Source organism: Mobula hypostoma, chromosome 27, assembly GCF_963921235.1.
Source record: "Mobula hypostoma chromosome 27, sMobHyp1.1, whole genome shotgun sequence".
Taxonomy (NCBI): domain Eukaryota; kingdom Metazoa; phylum Chordata; class Chondrichthyes; order Myliobatiformes; family Myliobatidae; genus Mobula; species Mobula hypostoma.
In genome coordinates this window covers 23,535,846-23,550,712 of record NC_086123.1, presented here as the reverse complement: position 1 = coordinate 23,550,712, position 14,867 = coordinate 23,535,846, and the positions used below count along the sequence as shown (strand labels likewise).

The following is a 14,867-nucleotide window of genomic DNA, read 5'->3' as shown; positions in this document are numbered from 1 at the left end:
ACAAGGTTTAGCCCCCCCCCCCCACCCGATCAGGGCCATGTGAAGCCATTGGAGCAGGTGGTGGATGGTCGTACAAGCAGCTGGTGCATATCACAAGTCCTGGTGCCAGGTAGACAGTCTCTGAAGGGTATTGATAAAGGCTGGGGTCACCCATCTTGTAAAGGCACTGCCCAGAAGAAGGCAATGGCAAACCACTTCTGTAGAAAAATTTGCCAAGAACAATCATGGTCACGGATAATAAGACCATGATCACATTCTTTAGCCAAAGAGTAGCGAATTTGTGGAATTTATTACCGCAGGCAGCTGTGGAGGCCAGGCCGTGGGTGTATTTAAGGCAGAGCTTGACAGGTTCTTGATCGGACATGGCATCAAAGGTTACGGGGAGTAAGTTGGGGAGCGGGGCTCAGGAGGGAACAAAAAGGATCAGACATGATTGAATGGCGGAACAGACTCAATGGGCCAAATGGTTTAATTCTGCTCCTATGTCTTATAGTCTTATGGTCTTATGATGATGAATTAATGTACCAGCACATCTTTGGAACGGGAGTAGAAACCAGAATGTTTTATATTTCCCTTTCTCAAGAACATTTTGTTCCTGAATGTAAATATTTATATTCGCTGCCAAGCCCAATGCTTCCTGAATCAACACAGGAGAAAAACAGGAAAAATGAGCAATACAAAAACAACACTGCTTCCATGTCAGAAAGAATACGAAAGATAATTAGTAGAGAAACAAGACAGTGGGCCACTGCAAGAGAGGGAGAAAGATATCAGAGATGTCAGAAGACTGATGATGTCGGTCAAGGGGAGGTGAAGACAAAGGACAGCAAGGATAAGAGAATAAACATTCAGTGGCCACTTTATTAGGTACCTCCCTTAACTAGTAAAGTCGCCACAAAGTGTACGTTCATGATCTTCTGCTGCTATAGCCCATCCACTTCAAGGCTCAAACATGTTCTGTGTTCATAGATTCACTTCTGCACACCACTGTTGTAACGCATGGTTATTTGAGTTACTGTCTCCTCTCTCACAGCTTGAACCAGTCTGGCCATTTTCCTCTGACCTCTCTAAACAAGGCTCACCAGATGATTTTTTTTTTTTTTGCCTTTCGCACCATTCCCTGTAAACTCTAGAGACTGTTGTGCGTGAAAATCCCAGGAGATCAGCGGTTTCCGAGATACTCAAACCACCCCATCTGGCACCAGCAAACATTCCATGGTCAAAGTCATTTAGATCACATGTCTTCCCCATTCTGATGCTTGGATTGAACAACAACTGAACCTTTGGACCATGTCTGCACACATTGATCAGCTGATCACATAGTTGCATCATCGAGAGGTGTACATGTACCAAATAAAGTGGCTACTGAGTGGAACAAGTGCCACACCTGCCCCTACACCTCCTCCCTCACTACCATTCAGAGCCCTAAAGAGTCCTTCCAGGTGAGGCGACACTTCACCTGTGAGTCTGTTGGAGTCATCTACTGCATCCGGTGCATATCGGTGAGACCCGACGGAGATTGGGGGACTGCTTCGCTGAGCTCCCACTCTCCATCTATCAGAAAGAGTGAGATCTCCCAGTGGTCACTCATTTTAACCCCACTTCCAGTTCTCATTCCGACATGTCAGTCCGACTGTCGTGATGAGGCCACACTCAGGTTGGAGGAGCAACACCTTTTATTCCATCTGGGTAGCTTCCAACCTGATGACATGAATGTCAATCTCTCAAACTTCCAGTAATGTCGCCCCCCTCTTCATGATTCCCCATTCCCATTTCCCTCTCTCACCTTCTGACCTGCCCATCACCTCCCTCTAGTGCTCCTCCTCCTTTTCCTTTCCTCCATGGCCTTCTGTCCTCTCCCATCAGACTCCCCCTTCTCCAGCCCTGACTTTCTTTCGCCAATCAACTTCCCAGCTGGTCACTTCACCCCTTTCCTGCCCCCAATCACTTTGTGTTTCTTCCTCCCCTCCCCCCACCTTCTAACCCTGACTCCCCGTCATTTTTTCTCCAGTCCTGTCGAAAGGTCTCGGCCCAAAACGCCAACTGTACTCTTTTCCATAGATGTTGCCTGGCCTGCTGAGTTCCTCCAGCATTTTGTGGGCGTTGCTTTGGGTTTCCAGCATCCGCACATTTGCTCTTTTTCCTGATTGGCTTCTGCGCATATTTGATAGGAATCTCACAAAGCTTAGTTTTAGTCAGAAACTGAAATAAAAATCGTAAATACTGGAAACATTCAATGGAATCAGAGAGAACAGAAACGGGCTCTTTGACCCACTACTTGACATATTAACCCTTTGAAAGGTGGGTGGAAACTGATACACTTCGAAGAAAAGCACACGGTCACAGAAGTGCAATTACAAAGAAAACACGGCAGCGCCTCGACTTCCTGAGGAGATTGCGAAGATTCAGCATGATATCTAAGACTATGACAAACTTCTATAGATGTATTGTGGAGAGTTTTATTGACTGTCTGCATCACAGCCTGGTATGGAAACACTAATGCCCTTGAAAGGAAAACCCTACAAAAAGTAGTGGATAAGGCCCAGTCCATCACAGGTAAAGCCCTCCCCACCGTTCTCATCTACACTGAGCGTTGTCGCAGGAAAGCAGCATCCATCATCAGGGACCCCCACCATCCAGAACATGCTCTCTTCTCACTACTGCTATCAACAAGAAGGTACAGGAGCCTCAGGACTCTCACCACCAGCTTCAGGAACTGTTACTAACGCTCAACCATCAATCCCTTGAACCAAAGGGGATAACTTTACTCAGCAACACTTGCCCCATCATTGAAATGTTCCACAACCTATGGACTCACATTCAAGGACTCTTCATCTCATGTTCTTGATATTTATTGCTTATTTATTTATTATTATTCTTTCTTTCTTTTATTGTATTTGCATAATTTGTTAACATTTTCGCACTGGTTGAATGCCTGCGTTGGTGCGGTCTTTCATTAATTCTGCTATGGTCATTACTCAATGGATTTATTGAATATGCCTGCAAGAAAATTAATCTCTGGGTTGTGCATGCTGACACATTTGTACTTGGATAATGAATTTACTTTGAACTTTTGAGCTTTGAGAGCATGCAAACTCAGCAGAGACAGCACTGAATCCTTCTCGTGGATGCTGACTGACTCACTGAGCATTCCAGCTTTTGTTTTACTAGATTTAGTTTCTGACATTTTTACGTAAAGGCACTGAAAATGCTAACGAAGAGAATTTATTCTTCAAGTTTACTACTGTCAAATGAATTTTCAAAATACAATAAAAAATGTCTCCTTGGGGAAAATGTGGCTGAAACAATCTTTCCTTGCAGCATGAAGGGGCATCACAATGCATCAGGTGACTGCTGCAGAAAGAGAGAAGGTCAAGTACTCTAAGACCGCACAGTGTGAAGGATCTTAAAAAAATCTTCAGAGGGGTTATCAGCAAGAGTAAATGGTTGGACGAATAATGGAGAAATTCATCAGTATGAGATAAAATCAGAGCTGGAGCAAGAAAAGGTCCAGGAATCTCTGAAATAACTAAAGATATAGAGAAAAGAATCAAGATGCCAAACCCCTTAGAGATGTCCAGGTTGATTGAGTGAATGCATTTGAAACATACAGTACTGTGCAAAAGTCTTACACCTCAGATGCTGAAGATGTTTGCAGAGTCTATATTTGTCAACATGGAGCGGAGAGCGAGTTTCCAAATCTGGCGGGGAAAAGGATGTTTGAAATAGCGAGCATGGAGTGCCATGGGAAGGGTGTGGGACAGCTGGTTTTGGGCTGAGACCCTTTGGCAGGAGTCTGTACTTTTTTTCCATAGATGCTGCCTGGCCTGCTGAGTCCCTCCAGCACTTTGTGTGTGTTGCTAAGAGCAACAAGCTGATGGCTTTAATGACAAGAGACGAATTTCGTAGAATTAGACAAAAAGATTCAAAGAGGAAGCAGGACAAGACAAGACACAGTGAGAGGATTGAGTTTGAATGGCAGGAGAATTTCTGAATCACATTCTGGAGACCAGGAGATGAACTTCAGAGATAAAGCCAATTGTTTAATTTTGTACTGATAATGATCAATGTAACAGGATCAAAGTTGGCCAAGAAACAAGATGCAAAGTGCAGGCTCCTCTGGAGTTGCTACCGAGACATAATACGCCTGAAACAGAACTTTATAAAACATTAAACAATAATTGGACCCCGGGGCAGCAGGAAGAAATGCCCTTTCAACAATGTTGCATTCTGACCTCTAATAGTTGATTACTCAGTACTTTCCAGACTTATCAAGACATCAAGTGCAAACAGCAGAACTTTCATGATAGGGCCCCAACAACAGACACAAGTAAACCAAGAAAAGGATCCGGCAGACCAGGAGGAAGATGATTTGAAGCCTTTCCTGGTAGCGAGAATGTTAATTAGTTCCTCTGCACAAAATGGGAGTAATGAAGTGATGTAGTTATTTTATTAGGTAAAGGCAAATCCCCTTGGACTACCAGAGCTATAGTGCTAGATTTCTAATGTATTCAAGCAATATTTAAAACTAATCTAAAAATCTACAAGCATAACACTGGACAACAAAGATTATGTTTCTGACTACTTTTGGGTGCATCTGATGGATTTTGGGCTGCTGATCATGAAAATCACCATGACATTTCCCTATCTCACAACATTTCTCTGAAATTGCCTATATTTGTTGTTTCAATTCATAATTCAAGTCAGAATAACTGATGCCAAGATTAAGGAAGGCATTTTTGTTGGTCCACAAGTCAAACAGGTTATCAATGACAGGCAATTCGAAGAACTTCTAGTGGGACCAGAGAAACTCACATTTAAGGCATTCAAGAATGTTGCTGAAAGTGTTCTTGGGAACTGCAGAGCACCAAGCTACGTGCAGCTGGTTGACAACATGCTTCAAGCATACAAAACCCTGAAGTGCAACATGTCGCTAAAGATTCATTTTCTGTATTCCCATTTAGACTTCCTCCCTGCAAACCTTGGCGCTGTCAGTGACAAGCATGGAGAAAGGTATCACCAGGACATTACGGTCATAGAGAAACGGTATCAGGGCAACTGGAATCCATCAGTGCTGGCTGATTATTATCGAACACTTAAGTGAGAAACTTCAGACACTGAGCACGAATGAAAATCATCAACAAAATATTTTTAACTTGGCTGAACTATTGCAAAGTGCCTGCAGCGTAATGCAATTAAACACATTATATTCAATAAAAGCTAATTTCTTGTTTCTCCAAATTCCTATGTGAAACAAGTAGTCACAAATACAAGTATTTGTGTTCAGCTTCAATCTGAGTCCTCTTCTTTTTGATATCCCCACCAGATGAAATCATCACCATTATGTGCCATGTCATATGACATCATTATTATGTGCCGTGTCATATGATGTGGGTGACCATGGTCCATGACCATGATTGTTCTTGGAAAATTATACATTGCCTTCTTCTGGCCAGTGTCTTTACAAGATAGCTGACCCCAACCATTATCAATACTCTTTAGATTGTCTGCCTGGTGTCAGTGGTCGCATAACCAGGACTTGTGATATGCACCAGCTGCTCATACGACCACCTACCACCTGCTCCCATGTCTTCACGTGAGCCTGATCAGGGAGTAAACAGGCGCTACACTTTGCCAAAGGGTGACCTGCAGGCTAGGGGAGAGAAGGAACACCTTATACCTCCTTTGGTAGGAATATATCTCTACCCTGACACCCAACCAGGAGAAAAAGATTTTGATTATCTACCCTATCTATGCTCCTTTTAATCTTATATATTTCTATCAGGTCACCTCCCAGCCTCCTTTGCTTCAGGAAAACAATTCCACCCTATCTAGTGTCTCTCCATAAGTAAAGATCTCCAATCTAAGCAACATTCCTGGTGAATCTCCTCTGCACCCTCTCCAGAGCAATCACAACATGATGACACACGATACTCAATGCACGAAGTGCGGCCTAACCAGAGTTCTGTAAAGTTGCAACATAAGGTCCCAACTCTCACATTCTATGCCAGATCCTTGCCAAATACTTCTTCACCATCCATGGACTTTAGCCACAAAATTCCTCTGTTCATCAACATTCCTTTGAGCACTAGCATTTGCTGTCCTACCTCTATTTGACTTTATCTTGTATTTACTGTGACTAAATTCTATCCACCCAAACTCTGCCCAACTTTCTGGCTAAATTCCATCCGCCAAAACTTCTCCCAACTTCCTGACTGAGCTATACCTTGCACTAATGTTAGGCAACTGTAATCTGCAACAATCAGTTTTGCATGGCAGGCTATTTATTTTTAAAACTGCACTTTAGATCGTGAGATTCTATTGAGATCATGAACGTGATAATTTCTATTTTTTTTAAATTGTGATTTTGCTCCCTCAAGAAGACACGTGTCAAAAGCAAACACTTGTTTGGGTCAGGGGAATAGGACCTCCGGCCCTTCGAGCCACGATGCCTAGCAATCTCCCAATTTAATGCTAGCCCAATCATGGGACAACTTACAATGTCCAATTAACCTAAAAACCGGTATGTCTTTCAACTGCGGGAGGAAAGCAGAGCACCCACAGGAAACCCATGTGGTCACGGGGAGAACGTACAAACTCTTTACGGGCAGCTGTGGGAATTGAACCCATGTTGCTGGTACTGTAAAGCATTGACCTAACCGTTATGCTACCATGTCGCGCATTCTGTGAAGAAAGAGCATAAAATCCAAAATACGACTTACACACTTACAGACATTTTATAATTGTCACGGCTCTTGCTCTAGTGTGAGTATCTCTTCATTGTTACAGATTTACCTGATTGGTAATTGTTTTCTCCTCATTGCATCTTAAATTCTACATGTTTTATTTATGGTTTCTCCTCCAATCCTGTGAACTGCTGAATGTGCCATCAATCAGGCAGGAGTGAAGGAGTCAAGCAGCGTGACTCTGTTTCCTATACGGGAAAAGAACCACCCACCCATGAAAGAATGCTCTTAATAACTTTTGGCTGCTGGAGTTTTCAACTTCACTTAGTCTTAACCACATATTTAAGCTTAATGCATTTTGAGCTGTAAAACCAGATCTTAACAATCCTCCTGGAAGGGAAAAGGGGTTGGATTGCTGAAAATTATATCAGGAAGAAATTAATTATGCTTTCTTTGACTACCATGAAAAGCTGGTCTGAGCACCATACTTCCTAAACGACTGTGATTTGCTGCTCACTACTAGTGGGTGTTCATTTCAATAAGAACGTGCTTTACACAGTATTGTACTGGCATCAATGTGTAGCCAGTTATACAAATCGTTCATGCGTTACGTGCTGTGTCGTATGACGTGAGCAAACATGGTCTTTCCATGACCGTGTTTGTTCTTGGCAAAAGTTGTAAGATATATTTCACTAACTTGAATGTTTTACCCTGTAACAACTGTTACCTATGTATGAGGCAAGAACGACGTCGAAGCAGTGGGATTAAACACTTCTACTGAGTCGTGTTAGTAACGGTACACGCTGGGTAACTTACAGCGTGGGAGTGCCAAGCAGGGCCCGCCAAAACAAAAACCTGCACACTTTAAAGCCCGTGCAAAAAAAAAGAGCACCCCCCCCCACACACGTAGGAAGCTCAATCGATTCACCGCATGATCAATTGGCCCACAAGAGCACTTGTCACATTCTCATATTTGATCCAATACCGTCCGTCCTGCCGAAGGGTTTTGACCCGAAACGTCGACTGTTTTTCCTTCTGTAGATGCTGCCTGGCCTGCTGAGATCCTCCAGCATTTTGTGTATGTTGCTGTTCAACATCTGCGTGTCTAAAGCAGTGGTTTCCAATGTGGGCGATATCACACCCCTGTGGGTGGTAGGAGTTTCTAGGGGGGGCAGCGCTCAATAGCAAGAGGACAGTTGAGGGATTCCAGGCTTAATTTGAAAAATTAGTTACTTATAATAAGTATTTGAACCTCATAATTGATTACAACGATCACGTAATCACCTTATCTTTTGCTAATCCTCCGCTCTCTTAGACTTTGCTCCAACCACATTATAGTTGTTCAGGAGCAATATGACATTTCTGTATTTGGCATATCATGAGAAATATGGACTGAAGAAACAGTATTTTCAGGCTTGGGCCGCACGTTATTGCTGCTCATTACTGTAGTACAGTGTTAGCTAGTGTAGTTCCCGTACACTTATCACACAGTGATGCAAATCCTGTGAACAAGGTATGGCTTTCGATGGGGTAAAGTTCAGATACTGCCCATTAGAATGGTCTTGACCGCGCATCTCTAGCCCATGGCCCAACTGATATCACTGCCCCACTTCAGGCAGAGTCCTGTTTTGCCTGAGCCATGATGGCATTATAACTTGCCCCTTTATTGATTGTTGCACTTAAGGTTGTTCAACAATAGGTGATGGACTGTGGTGATTAATCCATAACGAAAATGACAGAAGCAGACCAAATGGAAAAGAGGTTTAGACAGTATGCTGCAGAGTATCTGAAATATGGATTTATACCAGCACCAAACAACCAACAGCAGCCAAAGTATCTGTTGTATGAAAAAGATCTTTTAAATAAAGCAACGGAACCATCCAGTCTCCCTGAACATTTGAAGAGAATTCTCTCTGTAAAGCAAACAAGAACTTGGCTTATTTTTGGTCTCTTCCTGAAAACTTTCAGAAACAGAAAACATTTCAAAAAATGTTTGCCAGCACTTCAGAACAAAACGGTGATGGTTTGCGTGCCTCATACAGCATTCCATTGCTCATTGTTAAATCTGGAAAGCCCCATACAGTGGGAGAAGAATTGATTCTGCCAGCAGAAAAGGAGATTCTGGGTACGATTTTGTATGAGTCGCCAGACCAAATAATTAAAGTGATTCAGCTCAGTGACAACTCTGTTCAAAGATGAATAGAGGAAAGGTCTGCAGCTGGACGAGTCAACTTTACCAAGCAATGAATCTTTGCCTATTGGTTATGTTTTCTTCATAAAAGATGAAGGCATGGTCCAAGAGTTGTTCTTTGCAAGGGGACTAGAAACAGATACAAAAGGGGAGTCAATATTTGGGGTTGACATGATATTAGACATGGCATTGATTATTTGTCAAAATTATTTGCAAAGTTTAATGAAATCAATCTTCAATTGCAAGGAATTGATGTGAATCTTATCAAAGTCATTTCTGCCCAAGTTAACCCTACATAAGTGCAACATTGGCCATCACAACCTTTTCAGATTACTGAGTCTCTCTGAGTTGGAGAAGAAAGAAAGAATTCCAGATGATGATCTTCAAGCATACTGTGCCCACTTGCATGTCAAGAGAGATTTCAGTTTCTTCTCTCGATCCAAGTTCCAGATTGGGTAATAAATCTATTCCTGAACACTTGTAATGAGGAATTAACAGGATGGGGGAAGAACTGATCTCACTACAAAATGACTTCAAGCTGAAGCCAATGATCAAAAAATCATGCAAGACTTTTGGCTGGAGAAATAAATCTCTGAATGCTACCCTGCACTGGGTAAAAAGATCTGGACGTTACTTCTTGCCTTTGGTGGAGTATGGTTTCAGGGCAATTGCCCAATTTCTTTCAAAGCAACAAAAAAGTCTGCAAAGTACTGAATATGGGGATCTGAACCTCCTTCAGAGTGACATTCAGGCTGATGTTGAGAAGCTGATATCACTGCATCAGGCCCATCCATCTCATTGAAAGGCAAAAAAGCAATCAAGTAGTGAATACTTGGACTACTAATGTACATGGGGGTAAAAATGTTATGAAAATAGCTTTTACTGTAATTAAGTAAATAAATAACTTTAGTTGTAGCTTTAAATATATGTGGGTTTTTTTTGCAATTATTTGTCACTGCCTTGAAATTGCAGTTTCTATTTTCTTTCACTGTGCACCGTAAATCAAAATTCTTTATAGTTCTTATGTAATGGCCAGAAAGGGACACTGGGGATGTATCCTGAGAGAAAAGGGGGCAGCAACCCAAAAAAGTTTGGGATAACCACTGGTCTACTGGTGTTAAAGCATCTCTGAAGTCCCCCATGAAAATCGTGAAGTGCCTACAGGGCTAGGCTGATGTGTGGCAAGTTTTAGCCTAGTCTGCAGTTAGTTGGTCAGGCAGAGAAACAACAGCTGCCTCCCTTTCCTGAACGTTATTCACAATGCTGCTGAACAGCTCAAGAGCCGGAGAGGACATGCCTGTGGGCTCCACTTGAATATACAGCTGGTCCAGCTCATTGTTCAAACGTGAGCGCTGTGAAGGATTCCGGCAGATGCATCCAATTAGTGGAATCCTATCTTGTGGTGTTACCATATTTTACAGCCAAGTGCTTAGCAGGAAACAGATCAAGCCCTGACTTTGATATTTGTGGAGTTCACAGTTGTTTCCAGATCCTGGATGGACATGAGCCAATATAGGGAGATGCCCAGACATAAGCAACGACATCCAACAGTCCGCACTACAAGTCTAAATCCAGCTTCTGGGAAAGTCACTCATGTGTGCTTGGCCGACAGGAGGTGTGAGCCACAGTGAGTGTCGTGGATATTGACCTGCCCAATAAGGCCTATCGTTGTGGAGTCTGACATCAGAGCTACAAGAAGGTGGGTACCCTTTAGGTTAACCAGTTGCATCTCTTTCTCCGTCAGACCAACTAGCAGAGCATCCCAGCTAAAGCGCAAACATAAACCTGAAGTCCGGATGAAAGGTGTCGGCCCGAAATGTTGACTATTCACTCTTTTCCCAACACTGCCCGGCCTGCTGAGTTCCTCCAGCATTTGTGTGTGTGTGTGTGTGTGTGTGTGTGTGTGTTGCTTAAATATTATTCCAGTCACCATCTTCCGGGCCCAACCCCAACTCCCATCCAACCCTCAAGATCCTGCCTCAAATCACCCACAACCGCCGAGTCAACCACATTCCTTCCTCCGGGCTTCGCGGATATCTTTCCTCTAAAGTGAGTGGGGGACCCTCGCGCACGTTAGACAGGCTGGGCCTGTGTTATTGCATCCACATCTGGGCCACTGCAGGACAGCAGCAACCTCTCACACAGAACCAATGCTGGCCTGCTGTGCATTGGCAGTTTAATAAGTTGTTCTCCCCCAGCGCAGAACATCTGGACTCTCGGCTTCGCTCAAGGAAGTAAAGAAACACCAAACTAATTAAGGAGACTAGTAGCAGCACTTACAGGCACACCAGCTAAACGTAAGACAGCTGAGCCTCTGGCCCCTACAACAAGCTCCACAGCCATCATGTTGATACTAGACAGCATCTGCCCAATATTTCCATGTACAATGGATGATCCTGAGTCTCATTAAAAGCTCAAAATCCCTGAATCCCAGCTAAGGGGCTAAGCATTGGACTATGAAACTGCATTATTAAATTTTGCATTCCTATATATTTAGTACCTGTAGCTTTTTACAGATTTAAGAGATTTATTCTCCCTTGGAAATTTGGAAAGGTACAAAGGAAGGAAATATTTCTGGAGTACGGGCTCCCAACCTTGGGCCCACAGACCTGTTGCTCAATGGTAAGTCCATGGCATAAAAAAGGTTGGGAACCCCCCCCCACCCTAGAGCTTTCTTTGCAACCTCACGTTGCTCCAATGTGCTTTTATGTCAACGAAACTCTTGCTGACTGCCTCCCTATTAATACAGTGCCGCACCGAGAAATAAATCCACAACCTTTGCCTCGGAGGTGAGTTTGCCATGCATTGACCCTCACTCCAAGAGAACCACAACCTTGTCATAGGCTTTGCAAGCTTTGGTGCCTCAATGTCCCAGAGAGCTACGCTGGTTGGAGTCAGGGCCTGATACTCTGGCCCTTCATAAGTTCACCCATGCCAGACAGGTCAAAGGGCACCGACCAGACTAAGAGTAGTCCATCAGGCCTGCAGGTTCGGGGGTACAGCTCAGGGCTAACAACCCTAACTGGTCAAACATTATTGTTAAGGATACAGCAATGAAGAATGCTTTTACATCTCCATACAGCGGTATTCTTGAGTCTTCACCTGGGACTTGAATGGCTGAAAATCGAAGGAAACTACTGGCACAATAAAAGAAGCCCTAAACTATACAAAGACTAAGGCCAAAAATGGTTTCTGGAGATGGAGGAAGTTTATTCCTGCCCTGAACACCAGAGGCATAACGGGCACTAAGTAAGTAGAACCTGAGTTGGCAACACCCATGTATCTTCAAACAGGAAGATTTCCATTAATGCCGCTGTCGTAACAAAGCAGTATGGCAGAAGTAGAGACAGAGGGTGTTACTACAGGAAGAGACAACAAGTGCTGCTCTTTTGGGTTAGGCACTGCATACAGGACGGCCCCTGGCAGAAACCTAGAAGCAAATCTTCCCTAATTAAGTACTGAGAAGTGATTACATTATGGGAACTTGTATTTGATTTATTTTCTAAACTGTTTATTTAACACTTGGATATTGCCTTAAAATTTAGTTAAAACTTGAAGTGTAATCCAAAATTATAATGCAGAAAAAAAAAGAAATAGCAACACATTGCCTGAACTCTTTAACTGGTAAGAAGACAAAAAAAAACAGCAAAGCTCACACTAGTAGGACAAAACAAAGCTGCAAATTGTTCTAAAAAATGGTAATAAATTCTAATACCGCTTTGGCTCACATTTCTGTCTTTGGTCTTGTTTGACTTCTCAGTGTAACCAAAGGATTATGGGAATCATATATATTGCTCGAGCGATATTTATGGATTTGTATGTGGTTTCTCCAGTAATTTCTGTTATCCCTCTTGACCCAGAATGAAACAACACCAACAGCACCTCCTTGGTTTCAGCTCAGACAGAAATGTTTCCCTGCTTCCCACAGAGAAAATTTCACCAAGGACAACACTTGAATTATTTTCCTACCACCCACTTTCAGGATTAAAGAAGCACGGAACAAAGTCAAAATAGAACTTATGTGTAGTGTAGATTGCTCAAAAGGGAAATTGTTTAGAGCTGGTGACAGATCCACAGGAAAGGTTGGCGCTGGTTGACAAAGTGTAGTACGTTTGAGGAGAAGTTAATATTCAGCCTGTTGAGTCATAACTGCTTTCCAGAATATATTCCATATCCCTCCAATTAACACTGCAGGCTTTGAACTGTTAAGTTTCACAAAAGCAGGTAATATTATAACTTAAGTTGCAAGTATTTTATAAGTCATCCACAATAATTTAATAAAAGCAGTATTCTGTGGTTTAACCTACTTAAATCAAAATCCAGACTGCAGAATACTGGTAGTTTCCTGGTCTTCCCAAAAATGCCAACGTCCTCCGCCTACGTTAGTAACTAAATTCCTAAAGAAACACTTAAAGGAATTCTGAGAGGATAGTTACGCACCAAACATTTCTTTTTACTTTGACGGTAAATTTAAATTAATATTTTCTCTTTGTCAATGCCACACATATTTCATTTATTGCTTTTGGAATTGAATACAAATGTAGGGAGGTTATGTTTCAGTTGCATAGAGAAGTGGTGAGACCACATCTGGAGTATTGCACACAGCTTTGGTCTCCTTATTTACAGAAGGATATTAAAGCATTGAAAGTAGCTCAGAGAATGTTTACCAGATTAATACCTGGAATGGGTGGGTTGCCTTATGAGGAAATATCGGATGTACTAAGTGCTGGAGTTTGAAAAGTGAAAGGGGACTTGATCCTGAGAGATTTTGTCATTGACAGATCTAAAGGGGATGCTTCTTCTAGAACTTGGTGGTTACCATTCAAAAAGAAGAAACTACGCAAAAATAGGAAGTGTGGAACAGGTGGGATAGTGAGAAAAGAAAGCATTTGACAGATATAAGGCAATTACTTTCGCCTCTGAGGGTTATGAATCTTTAGAACTCTCTTCTGCAAAGAATGGTGGAAGAACCTTTGAGTAGTTTTTAAAGCATGGGGAGATGGATTCTATTAAACCGGGGTGCAAAGTTGCCAGAGGTCGGTGGAATGCAGAGTTTCAATTACAATCATATCAGACATGATCTTATTGAGTAGTAAGGCAGCCCAAGTGACTTACTCCTACTCCTAATCTGTATTTTCTCCTTCAACGTAAACAGATCCGAATGCATGGCTAAGTAGTTGATGGATATGTAATGTTATCTGCTTCCTCTTTCCATTATTGTACCATAGATTTTATTTTGTCTGGTTTCTAGGCATTCCAGTTGCAAATGGAAATTCAGGCAATTCACTATCAGCTCAAAGTCACTGTCACTTTGAGTCAGAATATGCCTGTACTTTACTGGCTATGGTCCCCTTGGATTGTTCTGCCATGCAATGTCAAACTTGCAATAACAGGAGGGATAATTAGAAAGACAGGAGAAGGACAAGGAATCTACCTCAATCACCAGGTGGTACTGATACTACAGCTATTCCCTCTAAGCAGCGTGGGTGTGCAACCACACAGTAACTGAAATACTCCCATGTACATAGCCTTCGTTGCCACTCAGCTGGAATTTTCTTTTATATAATGTTAACAGAACTTTGAAATTATGTTCATATAATTTAGAATTTAAGCAAATATACTTTTGAAATCTTTAATATTATTGTGAAATACCCTGTAGTTATGTGTTAATGTATATAATCCATAGATGTTCTAAATAATATATGTACTGTAACCTTTACTTTGAAACATTTCAGTGCTTCAAAACTTTTACATTGTCCACGTTTCATGTTACAACAATGTTACAAATTGTAACAATAAACACAGAGTGGAAGTCGGCGGCTCATTGTTAATAAACCGCCGGCCCACAGAATGCTAATGCCATCTAGCCAAAACATTTTATTTTTGCCATTGTGCCCATTAGTTGTTTTGACTGCCTGACATCACCTAATTGCATTACGAGTTGTGGTTTGTGTTTGTTTCATATGCAGATTACAAAAAAAAAAACATTT

General features: G+C 42.2%; 1 protein-coding gene across 1 annotated transcript in view; it reads right to left on the bottom strand.

Annotated features, from left to right (window-relative positions):
• Positions 1–14,867, bottom strand: part of emid1 (EMI domain containing 1) — a 438,363-nt gene that overhangs the window by 393,611 nt on the left and 29,885 nt on the right. The window lies entirely within an intron of this gene.